At 40.4% G+C, this 16,128-nt stretch overlaps 1 non-coding gene across 1 annotated transcript; it reads left to right on the forward strand.

Annotated features, from left to right (window-relative positions):
- The first annotated feature begins 8,263 nt into the window (after positions 1-8,263).
- On the forward strand, positions 8,264-8,335 carry trnae-uuc (transfer RNA glutamic acid (anticodon UUC)). Its single transcript has one exon. It is a non-coding gene; the product is annotated as a tRNA-Glu (tRNA).
- Positions 8,336-16,128: the final 7,793 nt, after the last annotated feature.

The raw sequence follows: 16,128 nt of genomic DNA on the forward strand, positions 1-16,128 counted from the left end.
TTTAAAGCAACTCATCATCTGCGCAGATTTTCAGTTAGAATGTTCCAACAGTGTTTTTTGCGGTGCAGCTCCAGAAATTAGTTGAAGAATTACAAAATAAAACCCAATCGCACCCACCCGGGGACGCCAAACAAAACAAGACAAAAAAACCTCCACCGGTAATGAAAGAAACAGAGATTTATTGTAAAAGTTGCAACTTTTCTGTACTGGAAATGGGAGAAAATCCAGTATAGAATTCAGAATGTGGTTTGGTGCTGCTGTTTGCAACAGTTAGTCACCCTATAGGCCTGAGCAGGAGAGGCTCACTGGGTTAGAATAGAGTTAGATTGCCAGTGTGTTCATTACCAGCCTTCCTCTGATCCATAAGCATCTCTTTGTCTGTTTGTGTGTTACTTTGTCCCGAGCAGTAATTGCTTAAAACAAGATGCATTTTTGTCGAGTGGCCACCATAATGAAAATATGTTTTCTCCCTGTTTTCAATCATAGTCTGAAAAAGGACAATCAATGTTCTCCCTGTCCCCGGACACGCATTAACGTCTCCAGCTCCCTGCTCTGAAAATGAGGCCAATACAGACCCCAACAGAAATAAATTCTTTGTTTTCCGTTGATCAAATTCTCTGCACTTCTTCTTCTGGTTCTTTACCTCTTCTCATTCCCAATCTTGAACTTGTGAGGTTTTCTCTGATAAAAGTGATCCTGTTAAATTAAGTGCCTGAGCTTTATCCAGTGCCCTCTCACCGTCACTCCTTTAATTTAGTCATTATAATTAACCATTAACTGGTGTCAGTTTCTGGGCCACTAACAGGCCCACTCAGTTCTGCTTGTCTGCATTATCACAGTTTGGGGGAGAAAGTAAATTATAATGAAGGGCTATATAGTCCAATTACTGATAAAAGCAGCCAAGTGCGCTCCTTGTAATTAGGTGCCAGTATCTCTCCCTCCTTCTCGCTCTCTTCCTCTTTCCCTTCCTCGGAGTGACACATCGGAAGGGAATATATGCTTAATAGCTATTTTTATTACCGTTAACCTCTTACTCATGTTTTTAACCCTGTGACTTTCAATCACAGAGACAAGGGGACGCCACAGAGAGGGCCTTATCTCGCAAGCAATTATTTTATGTACTCCACATGTCCGTTAAACAAAGTTAACTGATTGAAGTAGAGTGTTGAGGGGGAAAAAAACAAAAAAACAGCAAAGACGCGAAGGAAAGCATTAGGAAAAGTACAAACAAAAAAAGAGAAATCACTGGAAGCCGGAGAGGAGAGAAAGCGTTTAGGACAGCCAGCCGAAACAGGTAGGGGTTCTTCCTCTTTCCCACCATGATGGGCTGGAGTAGAGCTGTCTCCTGGAACTGGGCTGTGTAGTTCCCCACCACAGCACTTACAAGTCAGGGCTGGTAATTAAACTGTAGCATCAGCCCCTTCCCTTTTCCTTTTCCCCTCCCTTTATTTCCTCTTTCAGTCCACCCGCCCGTTTGTTCTCCTCTTCCTCCCTCTTGTCAGGTGAGACAACACGCTTTGGAAAATGGTGAATTAAGAGGCGCGATGGGTGGAGACGAAGAGAGGAAGAGCAAATTAAGGCTGCTGGAATGAGGATGGTTTGGAACGGAGCGACGGCTTTTCAGCCTTAATTCAAAAGACTGGACATAAGGACTTTTTTTTTATACATGAGTGAACAGAGTGGAGAAGGAACTTAACCCCTGTGTTGTCAAGGCCTAAAAATGATACCAGAGAAAGGAGCCAACCTGTCTGTGGTGTGTTTCATCTCTGAACTTCCTGTACACTTTTTCTATAGTCACCCAAACATTAAGGAAACACATATTCACATACATTTATATATACATAAATACGCATCATTGGTGATGCATATTGGTTGTTCACTTTTTGTTTAAATCATATATTTAAAATAATAACAACAACAACAACAACAACAACAACAACAACAACAATAATATAATAATAATAATAACAATAATGATAACATATTATTATTAATAATAATAATAATAATAATAAATAATAATAATATAGTAACAAACATTTGTAACTGGTGTGATGTAACATCTGTTAGCCTTTAGTTGTTATAAAGGGAAATTAGAAATATGAAACAGATTAAGTTCATTTATTTGTTTGTTTTGTCACAATCAGATGGAACACAATCTGGCCAAACACACACAACTGTCTGAAGTCACAGCCTGTGTTTTTCTGAATGTTTTACATGTTGTTTCTTTCCACTTATTTTCTATTAAACACAATAATTCAGGGTGACACTGAATTCAGTATGAACATGGATTTGTGTGGAAAATGTTCACTACTAAAAAAAGATCATGGATATGTACAGTAGGTCCACAGCAAAAGGGATAGCGAACAAAATAAACTAAGGAAAAATAAATCAACGCATTAATCTTCTGGATTTGACTTTGTGAGTTTATTGTTTGGATGCCTCTTCTTGAACTTTGGATTTGGACTTTGGTGATCACCTCAGGTCCATATGTATTCTTTATCGGTTTTTAATTTTAGTTTAATCTTTGTTTTACCCTCTTGTGTAGTTGAGTCTTGTGTTTTTCAGGTCAAGGTGTCAGTCCTTCAATCTGTGGAATGAATTTGTATAATTATATAAATCGTTTCATGAGAACACTCATTGGTCAACTTTACGTTTCTAGGAGACAGGGTGAGAAAATTCAACCTCAAAAACTGCTATGATTTAGCATTTAGATTCAAATTAGACAATGCAGATGAGCTCTATAAAATAAATATTTTGGTAAAGATATATTAAGTCAGGTAAGACTCAGATGGAATTGATTATTTGATTTAAGGTTGTTCACTGGGTACCAACAGTAAAGAAGTGAGTGAAGTGCAGCATCAGATGCTTTTGTGTGCTGATTCCTCTCTGATTGTGCGTCCGCAGGCCCGGCGATGCGGTGCACCTGTCTGCACGGTGGTGGGGTCGCTCTGCCTCAGGGAGTGTGTTTTGTGAAAGCATTGTTTTCTGGGAGTTTGGTGGCGACAGACGATGGATTAAACGATGAATAAGTGATTTATTAGCTGCCGCTGTCACGCTGGTTAGATGGATTACTACAAGCAACCTCTGACCCCACTTACCAGCCCAGTGTCTCACCGCAGAGGTGTGTGTGTGAGTGTGTTTGTGTGTGTGTAGGTGGGTGCGCTGAACAGCTGTACTCTTGTGACAGGATGAGACTAGTTGATCAATGGCCTAATGAACACTGCATTTCATTGGATCTCTGGGCCGAGGAAAGATGCGATTCGTACTCAAAAGCAAACATGTTCACGTTTGGTTCAAATGCTAGTGTGTTTGCTCTAAAGTTTGCTCAATCAACTTTTATTTATATAGCGCTTAATCACATCTGAAGACCTTTCAAAGCACTTTACAGATAGAAAGCCAACAATGCCCTCCAGAGCAAGCATAAGCGACGGTGGCGGGGAAAAACTCCCTCATTGAGGAAGAAACTCCGGGCAGGACCCAGGCTCTGGAGGGCGGTCATCCGCCTTGACCTGTTGGTTGGGATTCATCGCAATTCTTTCCCTTTATATTCAAATTTTTACACAGTCCATCTTTAAGCCACAAAGCTACAGTAGAATACAACAATTTTAAGTTGAATAACCTAAAGAATCTTAAACTAACTAACATGTAAAAATGTAAAAAATAGATTGTTGTCTTCAAGGACAATCTGTGTAATGGAAATAGTTCAACCTTTTCTGTCATTAACTATTCATTAGACATCAGCCTCTATGATTACTTGATCAATACCTGGAGGCATGATCAGCTAGCTATCAAAACTACATGAAACTTAAAAAAAACAACAAAAAAAACAAAAACATGATTTGATTTATTGACTTTCCCAACTTGAAATAACAAGAACGGAAAACACAAAATGTTACTTAAAGGAAAACTGACAGACGACACAGTGACTCACAAATGATGATGTCAACACCTACACTCTGACATTGAGCACTAACCAAATCCCACTAACGCCAAGTATCCGCACTACTATCAGAGCATATTACGTTATATTTTATTGTATAAATGTAATGTAAATCTGTAATTTCATCCTCTTTTTTTATCTTAAAAGCAGATATATTTCACAGATGTCAGTGAACTTTCATTGCCCTTAACAGAAGAGTAGTGAGAGACACTCCGAAGTGAAGCATGAATTGGAAACACGGGCCCCTCATGATGATGCGTCTCCTGTACAGGGAAAAGTTTTCCTTTATTGTAAGGGATTACTTTATTATTTAAATCCAGTGCGCCCTCGTTCTTTGTGGTCAATGCGTTCCAGGAGCCACACACGATTAAGGAATCCGCGATCGAGATTGCGATCTATTTATCTTATTATTTACGGTAATTTAAACGTTAAATGTTAAAGGAATTTTGTGTCTCGCTAAAGTCCCAGACACACGGAACCGAGCGCACTTCCAGATGATGTCAAGCCAATAGAATGCGCGCACGGTATCACGTGACCAAAAATCCGCGATGAAGTGGAGTCGCGAGTCGCGAATACACGAGGGCGCACTGTATATGCAATAGATTTTCTTTTTGTTTGATTTATTCCTTTCTTGACTATTTATTGTTATCCATCAACACAATAAAGGATGTTTCCACACACACACACACACACAACTCACACACTTCTTCCCTTTCTGCCCATTGTCTCTTCACTTTTATGCGCTTTTGCAAAAAAAAAAAAAAAGGCGTAACAAAAAGAATCAGGAGTCTTTCTGCTCCTCGATGGCTGCCGACTGTTAGGAGATGTGTAATAAAGAAAAGTAATATGCTTTAAACATTAAATAAGACTTTAATTGTCGCCAACATGAAAAACGTGCCTTTCTGAGGACGTAATTGAATGAACCCGTCACAAAGGGGGAATTAAAATAGGTTATTTTATGTCTTGCTTTATTTTTGATTGAATCTGCTCCTAAGTGGTTGAGACAGTGGAGTTATCCAGTTTGAGCAGCCTTGTGGAGTGGAAGAAAGAGGGAGAGGAGGGGTAAGAACGAGAAGGAGAGGCCGCGGAGGAGCAATGGATGCAGGGAAGCAGGAGAAACGGGATGGAGGAGGGGAACGGATGACAGAGACAAATGCCCCCGCATTGACAGCTGTCCTCCATTTTCTCGCAGACAGACATAAAATTGAGGCCCACAAATCAAACGAATCCCTCTAAGATTAATCCTGGGCCCTGGCAGGCACGCAGGCAGGAATTGGCAGGTCTGTAGACTGATGAAAGCGGATGGATCTTTCGACTTTGATAAACGGTATCAATACCAAACGCTTTAGGATCAGATATTAAAGACATTGGCATTTGCTCATAGGAAGAATGAGCATCAGCGCCAGACAGAAGTAATCGTCATCGAGCCTTCTCAATCAGGATGCTTTTTTTTTAATCCTCACATTTTTTAACATTCACTTTGTGTTTACTTTACAATTTTTCTGTGATTTGCCAACTCTGTCAACTGTGGCAAGTTTCCCAGACCCCCTAGAACAAAGTGAACTTCCCTGTCATCACATTGTCACCATGACTGCCTGCTGGAAGGTGGTTCATGTTGTATTAGCCTTCCTTCCTACGATTGGAATTTTTTTTATAATAGATTGGGCATTCAGGCATTTTTTGCAGCTGGAAAGGCTCTAGTTAAGTACTGTGACTCAACCAGTATGGTCGTCGGTAGCGTGAGTGCTTCTCAAAAGTGAAAAAATAAATAAAAAATTCAGATTTCTTCCATGGTTAAATTGTCATGATCCTGTTTGTTTAGTGTTTTATTTGCTTCCCAATGTTTCATGTCTTGTCTTCCTGTTTTTTTCCACCCCTGTCTCTGTTCCAGGTTCCTGTCTGCCCTGCCCCCTCCCCTTCTGCGTGTACCTGATCCCTGATTGTGTTTCCCGCACCTGTCTCCTATCACCCCCCATCAGTCCTGTATATATTCCACCCTTTGTGTCTTGTCTTGTCGCCAGTTCGTTGTAGTTCATATCTGAAGTTCCAGCCTTGTTTCATTGCCCTTGTTCTCGTTATTGTGTTTGAACCTTGCTTGTATTTTATACCTCTGCCTGGATTGACTGCCTTACCTGTGTACCGAACCCCGCCCGGAATAAACTGTGTTTTCTAATTTTACCATTCAGTGTCGTGCACTTGAGTCCTACCTCCTTGCGCTACGTTCATGACATAAATTGTCTGAAGTAGTTGACTGGTCAGCTACTTTTTCACACAGAGGTACAATGGTACGTCTACTGACGAATGTCTCTACATACGAAATTTTCTACGTACGAATCGCCTCGACAGGAAAATATTGCCTCTAGTTACGAAAGAAATTTCGAGTTACGAAAGGTAAAAATACAGCATGGGCTGATACTCGCATCTCCCAAAGGTTCCTGAACGCAACATTCTCATAGCTGCTCCGCCATTGGCTATTACCTAACATCCTGGCTTCCCATTGGATAAGAGAGACCTCTGTGTGTCGCTAGATCGGTGTCTATGCAGCGTCCTCATCATTTGGCTCTTGACCCATGAGGTGTTCTGATAGTTTTACGTAAATATATTAACTTTTAGAGTATTCACTATGGACCCCAAGAAAGTGACGGAGAAAAGAGGAAAAGAAAAGATGAAGAAAAGAGTTTTTTTGTCCGTACAAACAAAGCAAGAGATCATAGAAAAGCATGAGAAAGGGACGCGTTTGTTTGATCTCACCATAGAATATGGACGTAATGCATCTACAATCACCACGTTATTAAAACAAAAGGACGTTTAAGGAGTTTAAGGCGTCACGTGGGTGGTTAGAGAAGTTCAGAAGGAGGACTGGAATTCACTCTGTTGTTCATGGTGGGGTAAGAGGGCATGAACCAAAGAGGGCAAAAACAATGAGGACAGCAGTTAAAAGGTAAATGACCATCATTATTATTCTTTACTCTGTTCTTTGTTTTTTACATTATGTACAACTCTCATTTATTGTGTGATATTCTAATTGTAACATGTATTTGTTGCATGTTTTGATGAATTTTTATGCTTTATAAAACATTTATGTCTGAATTTGGGGGGGCTTGGAACTGATTATGGCATTTGCATGGACCACGCGTCTCTACTTACAGAATTTTCTACTTACAAAAATTTCTTCCAAGAACCAATTAATTTTGTAAGTAGAGGTACCACTGTTTGTTTTTGATAACTTTTACCTCAATAACTTAAATGATGATCATAAAAAGTGTGTTATGAGGTTACACTTATTATATCAATAATCTTTTAGAGACATGTGACCAATATTCAAAAACAGACGGTCCTAGGAAGAAAACTGGTAGGTCAGGACTGTTCTGGCCTTGTGTTCCGACCCTGTTTTGGTCTCCTGTGCTGTTCACACAGCGTTGTCTTTATGAAGTGGAATCATCATTTTAAGCCCTGGTGTCAGACCGTCTCCGTTACAGGATCCCTCGATGCACTGACCTACATACCAAACAGATCCGCATCAGACAGCCTCCAACAGGCCTGTGATTTGATCCGCCAGCCTCAGAAGAGTGGTGCTTCACAAATGTAAGCTCTTCAGTAGTGAAGCTAATGGAAAATTCGGGTCAGCACCCATTTATTTCATTGCAGTATCAGATCTTTACATGTATGTTTTCATCTGGTTTACAGTATGAAAATTTGTAATTTCTTTATTTTGAATGGGCCTTTGCCATTGAAGGATAGGCACAAGTACAAGAATTTGTTTGTAATGACATATAGTGGGTACAGAGAGTATTCAGACTCACTTAAATTTTTCATTTTTTTGTCATATTGTAGACATTTTGTTAACTTAAAATCATTTAATTTCATTTTTTCCTCATTAATGTCCACACAGCACCCCATACTAAGCGAACCCCCCCCCCCAGAATTGGTCATATGTTTGCAGATATATTAAACAAAAACTTGAAATATAACATTTTTTTGCAGTCTTTTTGAGAATGATGTTTTTCACACCTTGATTTGGGGGTCGTCTGCCATTCCTCTGGGCAGACCCTCTCCAGTTTGGTCAGGTTGGATGGTGAATGTTGATGGACAGACGTTTTCAGGCCTCTCCGGAGATGCTCATGAGGTTAAAGTCCAGGTTCTGTCTGGGCCATAGCATTGACTGGGGACCAGTTACCCTTGGGATGGGCTGGAGGCAAACAGTGTCCAACATAGTAATCATCTGTGTTATTGTTCTAAAAATAATGGACTTTGTGTTGCTACAGCGTATTTTAATTCTCTGGGGTAGGTCACACACCTAAACACATCATCACATGTCACTCCCATATGGTCCAGCGGTCAGGATTCCTGGTTTTCACCCAGGCGGCCCGGGTTCGACTCCCGGTATGGGAACAGCTTTTGAATAATTTCCCTTTGGGATTTGTAAAGTATTCATCCATTCACTACAACATCACCAGTTTTATTTGTTTTTTATCGCACTGAACAAACAGCACACACGTATTTAAATCATAATAAAGATTTAACGTGTTTGTTTTTTTTATGTGTACATATTCATTTCCGCTGCCAGCAGTCTGATCCGGGCAGTTGATGTGCCTAGTTCAGACTGGATCGTAGACTTGACTACTGGGGGGGGGGGGGCTTCCCATGACACGCTGAGCCCCTTTACTCCTCTACCTACCACCTTACCCACTTCCCTCTCTCTCACACTTTGTCTTGACCCAGTTTTCATGTACAGAGCGTCAGTCCAGGGGGTTTTCTCCCTGGAGTTCTTCTACCTTATCATCTCCCAGCTTCCTGGTGCCGTAGGTCTGACGGTTCCGCTGGTGACTTGCTATCCGATAGAGATGCAACCACATGCCTGGGATCGGTTTCATCTTCACCCATTGTACGTAGCAGCAGATAGAAGAACAAGTGGCCTGGAATTCTGACCTGGACAATCATTTGTTTCCTGGCCTGCACCTGAGTTTGGGATCAATAGACTTCACTTCTTCAATAAGATTCTCCTGGACTCTCATGATTGTTGCGCTCCATACTTGTAACATCTATCGCATATTTACGCGTCTTAAAGACGAGATGAGGGACCCCTCATCTGTGGTTCTTCCAGAGGTTTCTCCTATAGAGTGTTGTAATGATTTTTTTTGGTTTTTGGACTCTAAAAATAACATTGGGATTGATGATTGATTGAAACAGTTTGACATCCATTGGGCAAGCCTACAAAGACAAGTGTCTGCCGACTGAGTTGATGATCACTCTGGATACAAAATTTATGGACACGAGTGCTGGAGATGTAATATGTCCCCTTCAGAAATATTCCTGGATAATCTGCTAAACTCCACACTAAAATCTATCTGGTTCTTGTCAGAACTGTACCCCGCTACAGTTTTTTGGAAATTCGTTTATTATCAAACCACAGTATTGTAATCCTTCGTTACTCGCGGTTAATGCATTCCAGGACCACTCGCAAAAAACAAAATACCGCGATATAGCGACAAACTTTAAAAAATATATTATTTACGGTAATTTAAATGTTTATGAACCCTCCCCATACTGATATTAAACTACCTTCCATCTGTATGTCACTGAAACAATATAAAAACAATATATATATATATATATGTAATATTTGTTTTTCAAATATTACAGTATTTCCTATGATTCATGAAAACACACAATTGCCTCGTGATACTCATTGTCTCTGTTAACAGCAGCGTATTAACACTGATATTCTTTTTTTGTTGTTGTTGTTGTTGTTGTTATCCAAGTTCCCGATTCAACTGCTCCCAAAAAAATGACAAAGCACTGGGGTTGGAGTCCCTCTCTGTAATGCTTGATGAATGCTGGTGTTGAACTGTAGAAAAAGCCTCATTATGAGACACTTACAGATTACCCAGGGTGTCACACCAGGGGATAGGTGGTGGGTGTGAGGGTCCGTCTGTGAAGAGGAGGAGAAACAATGAGGCTAGATACCGCTCTCTCTCTCTCTCTCTCAAATGAATAATTCTGGTGATGCCTGTGACAGGCCATGGTTTAGATTTTGATTTATGTTCTTCCAAAGCTAAAATCAAAGAATCCATCTAGTGCTATTTTATGGCAGTTGGGATGATGAATGGGCCAGTCTCTGGGCCAAGCATGCTGCTGTGTCTTTGCCCCGGATTTTAATTGCTAAAGTAGCCAGTCATTGCTCAGGATTCAAGACGCAACGAGAAAGAGGCAACACGCTCTTTCTTTCTTCCTCCTTTCTCCGTCTGTCTAACCCGTTCTGTGTCATTCATCCCTTTTTTGAAAATTTTTCTTTACCCTTTTAAACAGTCCGTCCATATTTCACCCTTCTCCCCAAAATGCTGACAAGATAGCTGCTTTAAAAGAAAATTTAATCTAGTTTACACTAACGCAGTGTTAAATCATTCATAACCTGGCCATAGGGATCTGCTGTTACAAGTATAACTAATGGCTCACGTAATGGGCCTAACTTTGAAGTGGAAATTCCACATGTATATTTAATATATGGAAATGCCATCTTTAAGCAAAATGGCAGATAAGAGTTTGATCCCTTATTTTAGTGGTGAAAAAAAAAAAACGGTTGTAAATTTAGGGGGCGGGGGTTAATGAGGCATGTTTTCCCTCCTACTCTACTTTTCCGGACTTTCTCAAAAAGCGTCAATAAATAATCGATCAAAGAATAAACAGATGAGTAGATCAAAATTTGCCAACGAATTCATAGAGCTGATAAACACATGTAAATAAAATCAGACCCTTGCACATCTATTGATGGAGGAAAACAGCATCCGCACCCCCGCCCCCTCCCTCGCACGCCCCTCCTTGTGCACTAATACATCCCATCCTTATCAAAGAGAGAGGAGCTGCATGGTGCATCATTGCTTTTCAAACACCACCAGAATCAATGATGCAAATTAGAAAAACAAGCAGGCAATAAATTCTTCCCCAACTCTGCAGCCTGGCGAGAATTTTTTAATAATTTTTAATAAAGCATAATTGTAGTTTGTACCACTGAATAATTTAATCACATGGAAATACAGACCGTGGATGGGGGAGAGCGTAGAAGTATAAACATCTGAAAAAAAAAAATCCCTCCCCCAGTCGTACGTATCTCTGAAATATCTGCGTACAAAACAGGACTTCAGTTTGTTTGTGTGTGTGTGTGTGTGTGTCTCACTGGACCACATTCACTCCCACAGATATGATTGCAGAGGAAGCCACACTGATGATGCTCCATCAGAGTAATACTTTCGGCAACCTTTGGAATAAATATGACCTGAGTCTTCAACGCGCAAATTTTATGCTTTCATTATATCAGTTAATTGACCTACTTATATTTCTACGTCTTTTAAGAGTGTCGTTGTGTACCTTATAAACTCCTTTGACCCTTTAAATAATGGGGAATATGTTTCACTCGACATAAGACTAAGTCACACTGATGACATTGTCTCTAAACTGTTTAGAATATTAAAAGTAAAAAAAAATAAAAATAAAAAATACATTTTTCTGTCACCTATCAATCATCAATAATTGATGTTAAAAAATTTTGTAAATATTTTCAGAATTTCTTGATATTTTTTAAGCCTATGTACAGTGTATGGGATGTTCTACTTTATACATAATGGGCTTCGGTTGGAGATGGAGATGTTCTAGAAGTTGATGGGTTTTTTTTCTAGGGTGTTCTAAATGTTCTTCGGACTAATGCGTGGGCAGCGTCGGAAGCCAGGACACGATGGACAGTAACCGATCCTCACTGCAGACCCTCTGGCTGGACGATGTCAGGGGTTCATCGGAAGAAGGCTTGATGCTTCCTGATGTCTTCTCCTGGCTGAAAGCTGCAATCACAACCGAATGATCGGCATCTACAGAAAACTTATGGAACAGCATTCCTCACCAGAGACATTCTCTATCCAAACCTAGTCTACATATAATAGGAAGCAATGATCGAATTAAAATGTACCTGTCAGACAGTTGGTTCAAATCAAAGTCCTGCCTCTCACTGGGCAGCGAGCCAGTGCTTTAATTTATTTTAGAATAACTATCTCCAGTCAGACTTCCACAGTCCTGTGCTGCCCTCCCCTCCCCTTACCCCCTCCCGAGGATCTGGTTTACACACCACAGAAGCTGTTTCTGACTCCTTTCTTTTTCTGGATCTTAATCTAGGTTGCATTCATCAATACTGGAACTCAACTAAATGAATGTGATTCTCGGAGGAACATGCTGGTTGGACTGGGAGCAGCTTCGATGCTAACCTTGCTCTGAACATCCTGTAAAATTGTTATTTCATCCCTAACCAGCTGGAAGAAATGCTTTTGAAGACTAAAATAATTAGTAAGGCTGTAGCTTCAATGTGCATCAATTGTGTAAAGCCCGCTCTCAGTTAAAGACAATAGATTCTATGTCCATGAAATCACCTAATTGTTTAAGTGAAGACTCCAACTTGGTGCAAATCGAACCATCTCTAATTATTTTTTGGACGTTGATATGGCTTTGATTATGCCATAAACTTAATATTTCTTTTTTTTTTTCTTATAAAATGAGTCCTCATTTTCTAAAGTTGTTTCAGATAACGCTGGACTGAAGCACAGTTTTGCCCTGAAGATTCAGAAATGACGAAAAACTTATCGTGAATGTCCAACATTATCTGTCTGTCAGTGTGTGTGTGTGTGTGTGTGTGTGTGTGTGTGTGTGTGTGTGTGTGTGTGTGTGTGTGTGTGTAGAGTCCATATGAGAGTCTAGAGGCCTCACGTGAGACCCAGCCTGGCTGTAATTCATAACCATGACATGGAAGCCAAGTTCCTGTAAATGAGGCATTCAGATGGCCAAAGCAGTCGTTTATCCTGGTGATTAATACAAATGATATTGGTGATAATAAATACCAGCAAAGTCTCTCAGTGCATAAAAACAGCAGGAGAAGAGAAAGAGAGACGGAGCGAGGGGGGTGGGTGGGAGAAAGACGTTCTATGTTTACTGTCTCATAACCAGTTCAGTTTCTAAATGAGCAGAAAAATGAGACGTTTAGTGAGATTCCAGTTTCAAATCAAATGTACACACAGTAACAAAGATGGATATATAAATATATATCTTCATTGTTTTGTTATGGGGAGTTAAAACATTGCATACATTTAAAAAAATAATTTAATTATTGATGAAGAAAGCATACCAACAAGTCATGGTTATCATTCAACATTACATCTTAAAATGTTCACAATGGAAAAGATAAAAATACATCACTTTGTTATACAGAAAACACAGTAGATCAACCTCTGGTAGTAGTAGTAGTAAAAGTAGTACTAGTAGTACTAGTAATAGTAGTAGTAGTAGTAGTAGTAGTAGTAGTAGTAGTAGTAGTAGTAGTAGTAATAGTAGTAGTATTAGTAAGAGTAGTAGTAACAGTAGTAGTAACAGTAGTAGTAGTAGTAGTAGTAGTCGTAGTTGAAATAGTATTAGTAATAGTAGTAGTAGTGGTAGTAGTAGTAGAAGTAGTAGTAGTAGCAATAGTAGTAATAGTCAGTGACGGGCTGTGCATTCTACAGCTAGGCCTTCAGTGATGTTCTCCTTAGTCCAACATTAGTAAATACATCCCATTATACTGTAAGTGGCTCCAACCGCTGCCACCAATGTAGCGTTTAGGACTGAGGTGTTTATAACTTGTTTCAAATGGGACAAAAACCAGCGTCAGCCCCACTCCTTTTATTGTCACTGCACAGAAGAACCCACGGCCACACCTTTATAGACGTCACAGAACAAAACCCTCTGAAATGACCATCATTCATGACACCACAGCTAGAGAAACAAATACAGACACACACTAACACACTACTAGATGTTGCATCACCTCTATCATGTATAAAACAGGTTATTGTGGATATTCCCAGCTGGTACACAAGTCTTTTTGTGTATTTCCACTACAATCACACGGCTGAGCAAGTGCGCCACATTATTTACAAGTTAGCTTGTTCAGGGATCGGACCCTCATCTCCCTAGAGCTTCTCTTCAAATGTGTGTCAGCACAGCGTCTGCATAGCACCGCCCTCTCAGAGTGAGTATCCAATCACAGGACACGTACATGTCAGGACAACGTGGGCTAGCTAGCAGGTCCTAGACGGCCAACTCATGATTTGATTGACTAACACATCTGTCTATTAACTATATGTTCCTGTTCACTCACAGTGCAGGGAGACCTCCATTCTAGATTCTGAGTATAGTAGTAGTAGTAGTAGGAGTAGTACTTTAAAGAAGTCAGTGAAGACTTTGATATCTTTTTCTGAAGTGGTCACATGACACTGAATACAGAGAGGAAGACATCAAAGCGCAAACTAGCTCTAACAGAATGCTGCTCAACCATCGACTGAATCAGATAATAAGCTGCTGTTAACATTTAATGGACACACACAGCCCTCTTTTTACTTCTTTAATGAAGGACGTCTGTTAGAAGAACATGGAGGAGTTGATGAAGAAAGAATACAGAATCCTGCTTCTAAGAATCAACGGGGTGATGGAGAGAGAGAGAGAAACGCTCTGAGCCGATGTCAGTGGCTGATAGAGTTTATGCCTGCCTGTCGTTTCCCTGAAAGTAAACAGGCCCTGCAGCCTAACATGACATCACTAAGTAGGTTAAGTGTAGTCCCTCGTGGCCATCGATCATAACAGAATCTAGCATATTCTTGCCCCCACTAGGAGAAGAGGTAAAAGTTTTCCACTGTAGCTGAGATGACATTTAATTTTTCATATCTGGTCCAGAGTCCTGGAATGAATTTTGGCAGACCTGATGCAATTTAACAGCTTGGCAGTTTAAAATTGGGCAATGAATCACTGGGATTCAATGGAAGCCCAGCTGCTGCATAATATTTTTCTGTGTTGAGAGCAAAGGGGCAGTGGGAGTGGTGGAGGCGGAGCAGTTATTGGTCAGTGGACCCCCACCCACTGCCCACTCCCTTAGTTTACCTCCACCTCGCAAAGATTTTTTTTTTCTAATTTCCTAAACACCTTAAAAATGATTGTGCATCTTAAGACACAGTGATATAGAAACTTCACTCTAACCATGCCTGTCTAGGCCTGCTTATTTATGCCTTTTTATTGAGATGCCTATTTATGCCTTTCTATATATATATTGTTGGGTTATTTATTTCTCTTTCTATTTGGTGCTGTACTACTTTCTATGTGCTGGTGCTTCCTGTGTGCTTCTTCTGTGTTTGTATGTACTCACTGTGCTGTGTGTAGTGCAACGGAGAAGTTAATTTCCCTGACGGAACCTCCTTAAGGGATCAATAAAGTTCTACTCTACCCTAACCTACTCAACTCTACTACTCTACTCTACTCTACTCTACCCTACTTTACCCTACTCTACCCTATTCTACCCTACTCTACCCTACTCTACTCTACCCTACTCTACCCTAGTCTACCCTACTCTACTGTATTCTATCCTACTCTACTCTACTCTACTCTACTCTACCCTACTTTACTCTACCCTACTCTACCCTACTCTATTCTACCCTACTCTACCCTACTCTACCCTATTCTACTCTACTCTACTCTATCCTACTCTACTCTACTCTACTCTACCCTACTCTACTCTACTCTACTCTACTCTACTCTACTCTACTCTACTCTATCATCACAGACATAGACTTGCTTTATTATATATGCTGTTCCATATTTGAACTTTGACCTGAGGCGACCTATCTGGGTTTTCTATAAATAAATCATTAAAATAATACACTCTCTTTTACATTTATTTGATGCATTTGAAAATTCCTCAAACCCACTTACCACTGAATATTAAAAACGTAATGCTCTCAAGACATCACACGTCTTCTGTTGCGTCCGACCCAAGCGCAGCAATTACAGCCTACAGCTGGTGATGAAAAGCATCCAGACATATTGGTCTTAATAAGAAATGTGCTCACAGTGCAATAACAGGTTCAGTAGGCTTCTCCTCTCTCTCTCTCCTCTCGGTCCATCGTTCTGACCCTCTGAAAAAGAGCACAACACACAATCCCACGACATTACATGCGCACAAACACCTCGCTTCTCAACATAAAAGGCTCTCTGTGTGCTTTTAAAAGGTGAGGAGGTCCAGAGGGCTCGCACTGTATCTGATTTTTGACAAAGAGCACGCTGGGTAGAAATCAATACAGCGGCAGTGATGGGCCAATGGGTCCTGCTGGTCCTCCCAGAGAGGTGGG

The sequence above is a fragment of the Antennarius striatus genome, chromosome 1 (assembly GCF_040054535.1).
Source record: "Antennarius striatus isolate MH-2024 chromosome 1, ASM4005453v1, whole genome shotgun sequence".
Lineage (NCBI taxonomy): Eukaryota > Metazoa > Chordata > Actinopteri > Lophiiformes > Antennariidae > Antennarius > Antennarius striatus.